The sequence below is a fragment of the Mirounga leonina genome, unplaced genomic scaffold, assembly GCF_011800145.1.
Source record: "Mirounga leonina isolate KUSES-001 unplaced genomic scaffold, KU_Mleo_1.0 Mir_447, whole genome shotgun sequence".
NCBI lineage: Eukaryota > Metazoa > Chordata > Mammalia > Carnivora > Phocidae > Mirounga > Mirounga leonina.
This window is the reverse complement of record NW_023270757.1, coordinates 1,022,304-1,035,545: the sequence shown is the minus strand read 5'-3', so window position 1 is coordinate 1,035,545 and position 13,242 is coordinate 1,022,304.

The following is a 13,242-nucleotide window of genomic DNA, read 5'->3' as shown; positions in this document are numbered from 1 at the left end:
TTTACAGCTACAATTTGCCAGTCCTGATTAAGTCATGTCCAGTGACCAAATGAAAATAATCAGAAAGAAAGAAGAAAGAGAGAGAGAGGAAGGAAGAAAACTCGTATCTTTATTTTGTATCCCCTTTATTCAGATCCCTTTATTTGTATCCCCTTTATTCATTATTTAGAAGCCATGGGTCAGTATAGATCAAGTTTTATATTCAATATGCTGACCCTTTAGTCCCAGAAGGGATCTAGTAGGTTTAGAATTTTCTCTAACATTCCACACTGCAAAGAATGCTTCTGTTTTTTTTCTTCTTATTTGCTTTCTCATGGAAATCAGAATTTCTAGTGCAGTGGACACAACTCTAGGACAGAAGCTCGGGGTTGTGGCTTCTAGTTCCAACTCTGCCTCTAACAAGTTCTGTGATTTTAGCAAATAACTCAAGGCCTTAGTTTTCCACCTAAGAAATAACAGAAGACTTCTAAGCTCCATCCAGCTCTAAAATTCTATGAATTCTCTATTGAACTAAATCCAAATGAAATTCAGTATCTTTATTACAAAACATTATTTTGTGTCACTACTTTGGTATTACTACTTTTATTGCTTTTTAATAGCTTGGAAACAACTCAGATTCACTATAACAGCAAAGTAGAAATGAAACAGGGAGCAGAAATCATGATAAAACTGCCATCTAATGAGCACTTCATATGTGCCTGGCACCATGCTAAATGCTTTCCACATTCTATTTGATCCTCAGGACAATGTTCTAATAGGATGATTACCTCCACTTTATGGATGAGGAACTGGAGGCTTAGGATGGTTAGGTGTCATCCCCAAGGTTGCTTTGCTAAGCCAGTCAGCTGCAGAGCTCAAGTCCACCACTGGACTCCAGAGACTGTGCTTTTAGTTTTTCCCATCACTACCTGCCCTGTCACTTGTGCAATGGTCAGTCAAGCCCAACATTGCCCCACTGGGGGATAACCCAGATAGGCAGCATACCCTCTGCTTCCCATTCTCCCCTCCATACACTCTTTGGATGACATGGGGTAGAGGTCGAATGGCTTGGAGGTGTGGGGTCATTCCTTTCTTCTTTCAAATATTCCACTTCTCAGGGTCTCTGCTGGTCTCATCAGCTTTAAGAATCAGGGGAGTTAAAAGGCAGAGCTCCCTCTAGCAAATCTGGAAGACCACCTGCATTTCTGCATCCCAAATGACTCCTCTACCGATGTGGAAGTGCCGGCAGAAATTGACCTCTATTTTTCCCAGTCTTAAATTATTGTAAAGTGAATACAGGACACATCAAAATTTAAGACTGATCAAAAGGGTAAAAGTAAAAAAGTTAGAGTCCCCTAGAATTTAATAGTGGAATGACCATTAGAAATCAGTTTTATTTCCTACATGATAAGAAATGATTTAATGAGTTTGTACAAGTCACTCAGCTACTCAGCGTGGTAGGAACAGAATTGACACCCTGTTTCTTGACTCTCTTGGTTTGCTGCTGTACTTACCATGGGGAGTTCTGATTTAAAAAGAACACAAGACACATCTCTTTAAGATTTGAAAAGAACACAAGACTTGTAAGCTCCATCCAGCTCTAAAATTCTATGAATTCTCTATTGAACTAAATCCAAATGAAATTCAGTATCTTTATTAGAGGAGAGTGCCCCGTAAGGACCAGGGCAGAGACTGAAGGGGCCAGACTTTGCAACTGCAAACCAAAGAATGCCAAAGAGTGCCAGTCAGTCACTAGAAGCCAGGGTGAGGCAAGGAAGGATTCTCCCTACAGCCTCAAAGTTCCTGCTGACACCTTGATTTTGGACTTGTAGCCTCCAGAGCTGTAAGAAAATAAGTTTCTTTTGTTGTAAACCACCCCGTTTGTTTTGACAGCCCTGGGAAATTAATATACTTGTTGATTTAAAGTAATAATTATTGTTGCCTGTTGGGTATAATTTGCGATGGATGTGGCAGGACGACAGAGCAGAGTATTATGAAAGCATGGGCATTGAGAATAAAATGCCCTGAGTTCAAAAATTGGAAAAACACAAGCTATGCAACTACCTTCCCAAGTGTAAACATGCTTGGCAGTTGTTGGGGTTGTTGGGGTTTTGTTGTTGTTGTTGTTGTTATTGTTGTTTACATAAGCCTTCCTGCAATTCCTGTAAAAACATACATATGCTTCTTCTTTTAACACAAGTGGGATTATCCTATTCTGTTTTGCCACTTGTTTTTTCCACTTACCGTGGACATACTGCACATTGGCCACAAAAAGATTTGCCTCATCTTTTGATGGCTACAATATTTTCATTGTAGGACTCTACACAATTTACGCAACCATTCTCTGTAGAAGGACCTTTTGTTTGTTTCTGGTGTTTTGCTATTTTAAATACTGGTACAATGACATCAATGTACATATATCTGTGTGTATTTGGCAAATATACCTATGGGATAAATTCTTAGAAATAGAACCTGTAGGGCAAAGAGCATGTGTTACCCAATCACCTTCCCAAAGGACTGCACCCCGTTTTAACCTCTCAGGTTTTGAGAGGACCCATTTCCCCACGCCACTGGCCACACCAGGTACAGTCAACAACTTTAATCAATACTGGACAATATTTTTCATATTCAGATGTTATTGGGTGTGGGTGGAGAGAGAAATTTTCTATCCTGGAAATTATGACCCAACCTCAAAAATTCTAACTAATGTTATTTTTCTCCTTTAAGGGAAAATATCCTTCCCAGATAGATTATGTTGTAGCATTGTTCCCTGAACCCTGCCACATCCGGTCGGTTAATCCCAGCCATCCCTCACCACCTTTCAGGGGATTCTCACCGTGACCTGAAGAATATTTTGACTTTCCAAATCCTGGGTTGAGGACTTGAGTGAATTTCATGCTGCTCCATTAATCTTAGGTCAGATAAATTTGTCTGTAGCGCATTGTACCCGAGGTCTCTTTTCCAGTTGACTCAGATTTTATGTGGTGATTGTTTGACATTGATTGACAACATTCCAGAAAATCAAGAAACAAACGTGATACCCTCAACCAGAGGGCCTGCCCGAGCCGGCTGCTCTATTTATTTGGGATAGCTTGCCTCTTATTAACCCTGATTCTGTATTTGTGCACATTGGCTTCTCAGCACCTGGCAGATCCAGGTCCTGAAACCTCCCTTTCTGGCTAATTCCTCTTTTCCAGGAGTTACCTGCAGAGAGTATGTTGAGGGACCCCCACAACCTCCGTCTTTATCCCAGTTTATCCCCATGTCTGCTTGCAGACCTCTGTGCCTGACGCCCGGAAGCAGCAGATTTGCTGTTCCGCGAAGCCACCATTCTCCTGGCACCCTCGCCAGCGAGGGGCTGCGGCCCCTCATGCCACCCGCTCCCCGGGCTCCGCGGTGGCGTCTCTCTGCGTGACTGCTCCAGGGCACCATCACCAGCTGGCTGCCTGTCAGCAGTGTGAGATGTAAATGTGCCTGTGCTTCCAGCCCTCCTCTGCCTGGTTCTTGACATTTTGCTGTAATCTGGAAAAGGGAGCTAGGAGATACTTTGAATTCCCCACCTCTAGTCCCCACGGCGGGGGCAGGCAGGGCGGGGCTGCAGCCTGTCTCCTGGAGTGGATCTGAAATTCTTTCTCAAAACAAATTCAGTAAAAAAGAAAAGAAAAAAAAAAGAACAATAACAACCAAAAACAAATTAAGAGCTGAGCATTATTCTCCTTCCAAAAAAGCCACCGAAAACAAGGTCTTTGATCCAAACGGTATCTCTCCCTCCTGCATTATTATGTGTCTTCATAGAGAAACAGGAGGGCAAGTGTGCCCTTCCTCGGCACGACTTGCCTGATTTCGAGGGTGCTGGAAATGTACATATGTCAGTGATGTACTAGCGCTGGGGATACTAAGCATAGCCTTTTGTAGATCTCACTCAGACAGGAAATGATTAAGTCATGGATTTGAACTTCTGAAATTTCTGTCTCATAGTTACAGTGGAGTCATGGATATTTTCACCTCCGGATTGCCTCGAACCTTCCCTTCCCACGGGTCTCTGTGCTATCAGAGCTCACACCTCACAATTAAGTAATATCTTAATTACACTTATAGTACAAAATCAAAAGTAATATATCCTATATGTCCTATCAGCGCAGCACCTCATCCCATTATAGTGCTCTTTGGGGCTTCAGGGAAGGCTACCTTCATCTCCCGTTCCCCCTTCCCAGAAGCTCTGCACGAAGGAAGGAAATGGCAGACACCGTCCTTTGTATACCCCAGCCTGAGTCTGGGCAGGATCTGGGCAGAGAACTACAGAAAGATATAAAGAAGTGAGAAATGAGGCAGAGGGCCCCAAACCAGATGGGGCTAAAATGTGGAAGCAGAAAGAATCATGGAGAAGGATTTTGATCCCAGCAATGTGACCTGATTACCGCACCTTCTCACATGCTGTATTAGAGATGCATTAGCAGCTGAATTGCCATTCACTTGAGTCTGCCGGTGTCTGGAAATCATTTTAAATACCATTTAGTAGCATTTAGATTATTTTGTGATAACGCAGTACCCATTGAAAGGATTATTAAGCTCGTATTTGCAGTGGCCTGGGAAAAAAAATAGTAAAACTTATCTCTTCAAAAGATGACTCCCACAATTGCCCCTTCAGCAATTATTCATTTAGGAGCCTCTCTGCCTACATTAGAACCTGAGATAAATTGGCATATGCTAATTCGGGGCTCTGCTGTGGGTTTCTCCTTTAGGAGTTCAGGCTCTCATTACCTACCAGTTGATGCACAGGATCCTGGACTCCATTTCCTCCACTTTGGTGTCACGTTATAGTGTTTGCTCTGAGCCAAAGTAATTTCTTTTCCTTTCCATATACCTATTGCTCCTCTAATAACGGGTTTCTAGGGCAATATTGCAAATAATAAGCCAATGGTCAGAGCTCGCGCGCTTGCCTCCAAAAATAATACCTCATTAGGCAGCAGATCTCAGCTTTTCACCATGGAACAGGGAGATTTTAAAGTTAAACCTGGTGAGCTTCTCAGCAAGCACCTGAAAGGTGAAACAGGTTAGTGGTGGGCTACAGTGATACGGCTTAGTTTGGGAGAGCCAACGTTGTACATGTCTTCCCAAACCCAGGTTCAGTGACTTGCTGTCAGGCAGGTAACCTATAATTGGCCATGGATATTGGGAAACACTATAGATCAGAATTTTCTTCTTCCCTCCCGTCCTCTGTCTCTGCCTTTTCTGTTTTTCAGAGAGCTGATGATTAAGCATATGCCACACACCCCCACCTCATTGGACGCTCAGAATGAAATGGTTCCCCAGACACAGCTGGGTGGAAACCAAGACTCATTCATTGCTGGTGTCTCACCATGGAAGTGGACTGGTCTGTTCCCTGAGTAGCACCACCTCTGACACCAGGCTCACTATTTCTACCCAATTCATTCAATCCAATACCTACAACTCCAGCTTCTCGCATATTCCCTTGGATTGTAACCAAGAAACTTCTGGAGTGAAAGTACCGTGAGCCTGATCATACTTGGTTTTGAAAGGGAAAATCCTTCTTCTTTTCAGTAATTTAGTTTGAGGTTGGGTGGATAGTTTAGGGTTTCGCTGGCTTCGGGAGAATGGGAAAGGATCGCTTCTGTTATTACATCTATTGTTTTCCTAAAACACTGGAAGCCAGACGAGTCCCAATGTCTGTTTTTAATTCCTTTAGCTTAAGGCTTTAATTATTATCGAATCAAAATTTCATTATTTAAACTCTTATTATATTCTATGTGAAAGAGAAAGATTTTCATGGGGGATGAAAGATACAGAGGAAAGAGGGTTCATGAGAATGGAGCTCCCAAATCAAAATGTTCTCACTTTATTATTATTTCTAGAACTAGCCTAGACGATAACAGTATTGTTTAATATCTTAATTACAAAAGCCCATTGTTCAAAAATACAAAGCGCAAAGTACAAAATCAAAAGTAATCTATCCACACAGCACCTCATCCCACCGTTCATAGGTAATACTGGCAAAATTTTATAGCGTACCTTTCCAATTTAAAATAGTGTATTTGAGTGTTAAACATACTATTGCATTTGATTATTAAATATTCATCATATACTCACAATAGTTTCAATTTCTTTTCCAAATATGCTTTTACTCAGACATACAGACATCAAACAATGCTCATGAATATTAAAAACCTGGCCAGTTTGCCGCATTAATTACAAAAACCTGTGGTTTTGCTGCTTTCCCCTTGGAATATTTTTCCAACTTAACCTGAATACACTAGAGAAAATGCAGAGGAAGTGAGAATCCAGAAGCCGGCTCAGCTATAAGGGCAGGATTTTCTGCCCCCAAAAGATATGTGATCCCAGAAGGGGGCAACCAGCAGAGGAAGGGACCCTTTGGTAGAGTCAAATGCATTAAAAAAAAAAAAAAAAAAAACTCACAAAATGCTCACAATGGCAGCCCTCTGCTGTCTCCTCTCCCACATATCAAGGGCCCGGATTTCCTGGCTCGCGTCCTCAACTACAAAGCCCTGGGTCATTTCTGGGACCACGTGGCCCATAGTGCCGGGGCATCTGCTTCAGGGCCTGTCACCTCTGTCCCCCAGGGCTTTGAAGCTTGAGATTCACGTGCAATTCACAAGGAGCCCCCAGCCTCCCAGCCTAACTGGTGCTTTGCATTTGCCTGTTTCTGATTCCCACCGCTACGGAGGAGGCGAATCCTTATGCTATTAAAATGGACTTTGCCGCAGGCACTCTTTTAGCTCAGGCCTCGGAACAGTTTCCTTGTCAGGAGAAGTGGGTTGTGCCCAAGTGCCTTGGTACAGGCTTCTCTGTGCCTGGAGGGTCTCCCCTCCTTGGTATTGTTTCCATTGTTAACCCTGTCAGTCTTATCTGGGCAGCGAGCTGTCTATTTCCAGGCCTCTCACCTTTGCTCTTCCACTAACCCTTCCTGTTTTGTGCATCGCTCAGCTTCCTGGAGCCCCGCAGCTCCTAAAGCCTGCGCAGCCCTGACCTATTTGAGAAACGTATTAAGTTAATTTTTCGGCTCAGGCCCGGGAGCGCCTCATCTCAGAGCATCATGGAGCAGCTGGGGAGACACTCGCAGCGGGTGTGGTTAATATGCGGGAGCCTAGTCTTGAGCACCCTTGCCCTTGCAGGAGGTTATTTGAATACTTATGCACCCCCCTCCCTCCACACCCCCCCCGACACATACTTCCACTATATGCTCTTTTCTAGAATGATGGATGCAAGGGAATGGCCACCTTCCTGAATAAAATACAGCTCAAATCCTCCAAGGGTGGTGGTGAAGTTTAAATTTCCCACAATGGGAAATGATAGCTGGACCGTGTATGTCTGGCTGTTATATGGATTTGGGGCAGATCTTCACTGCCTCTCTGCTTCCCCATCATGCTAATCTAAGGATTAGAGAGGCCCTGGTTCATTCATTCAATATATATTTATCGAGCACCTATTGTATACAAGACATTGTTCTAAAAGCTAGTGATATCGAAGAAGATCCTTGATCCTCTCCAGCTTCCCTATAATACAACTGGAACAAGGATGGAATGTTTACTTAAGAATAGATGTTAATAACGGGACATAAATAGAGAGAACCCAAGAAATTGAAATTATCTGGTTTACAAGATACACTTGATCTCTGGGGTTCAGATATCAGGCCACATGTGAAATCTCAGCCTCGATATTAGACTCACCACTCAGGAAATCATTTACATAAATCTACTACCCTCAAAGCATAGACCCCACTGCTCAAGTCTCAAAGAGAGATAATATTTCCTCTTCCTGTAGCTTAAAGCCTGTCTTGTTCTGCAGGAGGCAAAACGGATATAAAATCATCATGTGTTTTTTGGATGCTCTGTAGCCTGCCTTTCTCCCTTTCCTACTTGATCTAAGAAAGATTTTATTTACCATTTCTAGTATTTTTCTTTCAACTTCTACTTGTATTTGTATGCCTGTTTTTATTGTGTTTATTTTAATAGATAATATATTTGGTTCATAAAGGTTTAGGGCAGTAGTTCCTTGCTTGTGGAATGAAACCATGGCCAATAAAAACAGCTGTCTTTGTTCTGTTTAATGATTTCTGATGTGAATTATACTTCCATAACATTCAGATTCTCGTTTCCTTTATATTTTCAGATTTTTAAATACATTTATGCATCCTTTTCTTTTTATCTCTTTCGAGTCACTTTTTTTTAGATAGGTCTCTTTGAAATAGTATGTGAATGAATTTTGTTTTTTGATCTCCATGAAATATTTGTCTTTTAGCAGGGAGAATGATGTATTTACCAAAAATATGTAAGACATCTTGAGTTACAAACTGTATCTCTCAAAATTTCTATTGCCCCATTATATTCTCACATTTAGTATGACAGAGACAAGCTGGATTTTTTGTTCTTCCTTTGTAGAAATTCTTTTTTAGTCTGTTTGGATGCTTAGGGAGCAATGCTTCTAAAAGTGTGGTCTGTGGACACACGAGGGTCCCTGAGACCCTCCAGGGAGTCCATGAGGTCAAAACATTTTTCCTAATTTTACTAACATACTATTTTCTTTCCCAGTATTGACATTTGCACTAGGAGTACAAAAGCAGTGAAGCCTTAGCAAGAATCAAGGCTGTGGCAGCAAATTGCACTATTAGTCCCTGGATATTCTAGTCACTGATAAGGAGAGGAACTCATAAGTCACTTCTGCAGCACATCTAAGTATGATGACTATCTTTTTTTTTTTTTTTAAGATTTTATTTATTTGAGACAGAGAGAACGAGAGACAGAGAGCATGAGAGGGAGGAGGGTCAGAGGGAGAAGCAGACTCCCTGCCAAGCAGGGAGCCCGATACGGGACTCAATCCAGGGACTCCAGGATCAAGACCTGAGCCGAAGGCAGTCGCTCAACCGACTGAGCCACCCAGGCGCCCATGATGACTATCTTGAGGGGAAAAAAAACCACTTGGGCAATTGAGTTGCAAACTGAAGTAGTCACATTTTTTATAGAGCACTCCTTTTTACTTGAAAGAACAACTAAAAAACTGTGGTAACTCAACCTTAAGTATTTGTCAGACCTTTTTTTTAATGGACTGAGACCATCACTTCGAGGAAAAGTATTTGCTGTCATGGATAATATTTAAGCTTCCCGGCAAAAATTAGAGTTCTGGACAACTTTGAACCACCACTGTGAGCTTGTCAACTTTGCAACACTTTAAGCTTTTCTGATGATATCAACTGGTGATATCAATAAATGTGAGCTTTAAAAATTGTATGATGAAATGTGTCCGCATTTGGAAGATCTTCATAACTCAAGGAAACCATATATTTCCAAATGACCAATGAATGGTGTCATAATATATGGGCAAAGATCCATTTAAAGTGTAAGAGAGACCAACGGATTTTGCTATAACTGAGCGTGAAAGTTATTTAATATAAGTGCATTTCCTTATTTCCATAGTTAACCTTTAATAACTACCATTTTTCAAGTTTTTGGTGCAGCATTTGAAAAATATCTATAATCGTCTGAAAAGGCTGTTAAAATACTCTTTTTTCCAACTACACATCTGTGTGATGCTAGATATTTTTCAAGCACTTCAACCAAAATAACATGTTAAAACTGAGTGAAGGCAGAAAGAGATGCAACTCCTTCTGGATTCTCCTAAGCCAGACATTGGAGAAATTTGCAAAAATGTAAAACAGTGTCACTCTTCTCATAATTTCTTTGTTTTGGAAAATATAGGGCTTTTTTTCATTAAAATATGCTATTGATGTTAACATGTAATGGGCTTATTTTTTCAATAAACCCCTAAATATTTTCTTCACATTCTCCATTTTTATTTCTAATATGGAAAACATTGGTAGATATAATCTATATAAGCAAAGTCCTACCCACATATGTCCAAATCACAGCTTTCCTGACAATTTCATGGGTTTCCTTTAATAAACAGTCACCTCTTAGCATGTCATGAAGACTTTGTGTCGTGCCAGCTAATTGCTTATCTCTTATCATGAAGTTGCCTTCCATCTCCTCTACTCATCTTTCAGTTCTTCCCTTAAATGTCCTTTTCTCAGGCAAGATTTCCCCTGATGTTCCAGATTAGATTAAGTGCCCTTACTGCACATTCCATACCCAGCTGCATTTCTCTGCATATCGTTCAACATACGTGTAGATGCTCGAACAAGGTCTGCTTCTCACTAGATTCGAAGTCCCTGAAGGTAGGAACCTTGTCCAAGTTCACAACATGATTTCCAACATCTAATACAGTACCCAACACTTAGTAAGTATTCAACAAATGTTTTAAGTAAGTAATTCCTTAATACATTTTGAATATACCAATGCCACTATTAATACTTAAGGACGTTAGTAAGACTTCCTTTTATTACCACGTACTCGTTTTCAGTCTTAATATTTCATTTTCCAAGTAGTATTTATTTAAAATTCCTTTCACCCTGATCATTTTCCTTTTTCAGGGATGATTTCTGGTTTTGTTTTTTTCTTTTTCATTCCTTTCCCTTACCCTATCCCCCTGGCTCATTTAGCTTAGAAAGAAGTAAACTTCTTTTTTTTTCTTTAAGATTTTATTTATTTATTTGAGAGAGGTAGCGAGAGAGAGCAGGAACAAGGGGGAGAAGGAGAAGCAGGCTCCCCTCTGAGCAGGGAGCCTGATGCGGGGCTCGATCCCAGGACCCTGAGATCATGACCTGAGCCGAAGGCAGACGCTTAACCCACTAAGCCACCCAGGCGCCCCAAGAAGTAAACTTCTTATAGATAGATTCTTCCTAGAGACATTACGGTCTCTCTACAGCCTAACTTACACAATAGGCCTAAGTCCGTGAAGGCAATTTATGCAGGCAGGCAAGGCCAGGCTTCCTCGGAACCACGGTCTCATTTCTGGACTCTTGAGGAAATCCTACCTGTACTTCTTTTGGATGCCAATAACTCCCTCATTAGCAGGTGGGATGTTGAGTATCACAAAAAGAGATATGGCTTTATTTTTTTTTTCACTCTTTATATGTTTATTTTTTTTTAATTCTTACGTTAATCCCCATACATTACATCATTAGTTTTAGATGAAGTGTTCCATGATTCATTGTTTGTGCATAACACCCAGTGCTCCATGCAGAACGTGCCCTCCTCAATACCCACCACCAGGCTAACCCATCCTCCCACCCCCCTCCCCTCTAGAACCCTCAGTTCGTTTTTCAGAGTCCATCGTCTCTTATGGTTCGTCTACCCCTCCGATTTCCCCCGCTTCATTCTTCCCCTCCCGCTACCTTCTTCTTCTTTTTTTTCTTAACATATATTGCATTATTTGTTTCAGAGGTACAGATCTGAGATTCAACAGTCTTGCACAATTCACAGCGCTTACCAGAGCACATACCCTCCCCAGTGTCTATCACCCAGTCACCCCATCCCTCCCACTCCACCCCCCACTCCAGCAACCCTCAGTTTGTTTCCTGCGATTCAGAATTCCTCATATCAGTGAGATCATATGATACATGTCTTTCTCTGTTTGACTTATTTCACTCAACATAATACCCTCCAGTTCCATCCATGTCGTTGCAAATGGCAAGAAGAGATATGGCTTTAAATGCAAGTCCTTACAAGAGAAATTGTACTTTTATTTAAATCTCATTTAAGGTCTCAGTGACTTCTCATCATCCTTTCTGAGAATAGGTTTGAAGGATGGGAGTGGCACCCAGGGACCGGGAGGGGGTCAGTGGAGAAGTGCTACCGCATTGCCATTTTACTGGGGGCTGGGCTGCCTCTTCACCTATGACCCTCACAGACCTTATTCAACGTATTTTTGTAGTGTAGTAACATAAGAGAAGCTGCCATGTAAAAGGTGCTGGTGCTTTCTATATGGCCTGTATTCACAGAGACTGCCTACCTTGAAGTAGATCTTTGTTCTCAGAAGACTTATTGGAACAGCCCATTAGTTAGGAAAATAGACCAGTTGATATTCATTGCTCTTGAGGAATGGTGTGACAGATCATTTTCAGCTTCATAAAGGCTGTCCCATCCCAGGGTGCCTGGCTGGTTCAGTCAGTAGAGCATATGACTCTTGATCTCAGGGTTGTGAGTTCAAGCCCCACGTTGGGCGTGGAGCCTACTTAAAAAAAAATGGCTGGGGGTGCCTGGGTGGCTCAGTTGGTTGAGCGACTGCCTTTGGCTCAGGTCATGATCCTGGAGTCCCGGGATCGAGTCCTGTATCGGGCTCCCTGCTCAGCGGGGAGTCTGCTTCTCCCTCTGACCCTCCCCCCTCTCGTGCTCTCTATCTCATTCTCTCTCTCAAATTAAAAAAAAAAAAAAAAAATGGCTGTCCCAACTAATAACCCTTGGGGAACTGAACTCAGAGTTCTCTAGGTTAAGCAAATTTTTAAGTAGGCCAAGAAGTTTTCTGGAAGGAAAGGAATGGAGACTTGACCTCTTCCCTTTTGAAGATTAATGGTATTAAAATCTCTAATGATGTGAAGTGGTTTTGGGTCAGTCTGGAAAAAAAAAATGTTAAAAAGAAAAAGAAAAAAAGAAAGATACCAAAAGCTGCCAAAAAGGAACTCACAATGAGGGAAGGGGGTGCACACGTGTGGAGAGAAAACCATGGCTACATCATTGAAAGCCTGGATAAAGATCTGTGAACCTGGAGCCCTGGCCTAGGTGACATGGGATAAATACATGTGAGATTAACGCTGGGGAAAAAGACCTCCCTTTTCTTCCTCAATAATAATTGTAGCCTCCTTTATACCAATGAATAGAGACAGTATCATACCGTGCCAACTCTCATGTATTACACCAGGTGTTAACCACGGAAGCAACAGGAATAAAATCTGGGCTCTTGCCAGTGAACCAGATTCCCTAATTCTTCCTTTCTCCACAAGGAGTTGAACTCTATCCTGTGCCTTCTGGAATGAGTAAGCCCATGGAGTATTTAGATTATTGGGGTAAAAAGGACCCTAAGAGAGATACTAGACTTTCTGCTCATCTAGGTAGATATGGAATTTAAAAACTAATATGAATAAAAATAATTTCAGAAATATATGTAACCTCAAGTCTGCCCCAGGCTTGTGAAGCACATTGTGCAGAAAGAATTAACATACAGGCTTAAGACTGTTACCCTCAGAAAGGCCTGTTTGTAAGGTTGGCTCTAGGCAGGCATCTGGAGACCTGGGTTTGAGGAATATTCCCACGACTCTGACAGATGGGTGGCACACTGGGCCTAACCTGTGCAAACAACAAGGTTTATACTCCACACTTGCTTGTCTTCTGGGAT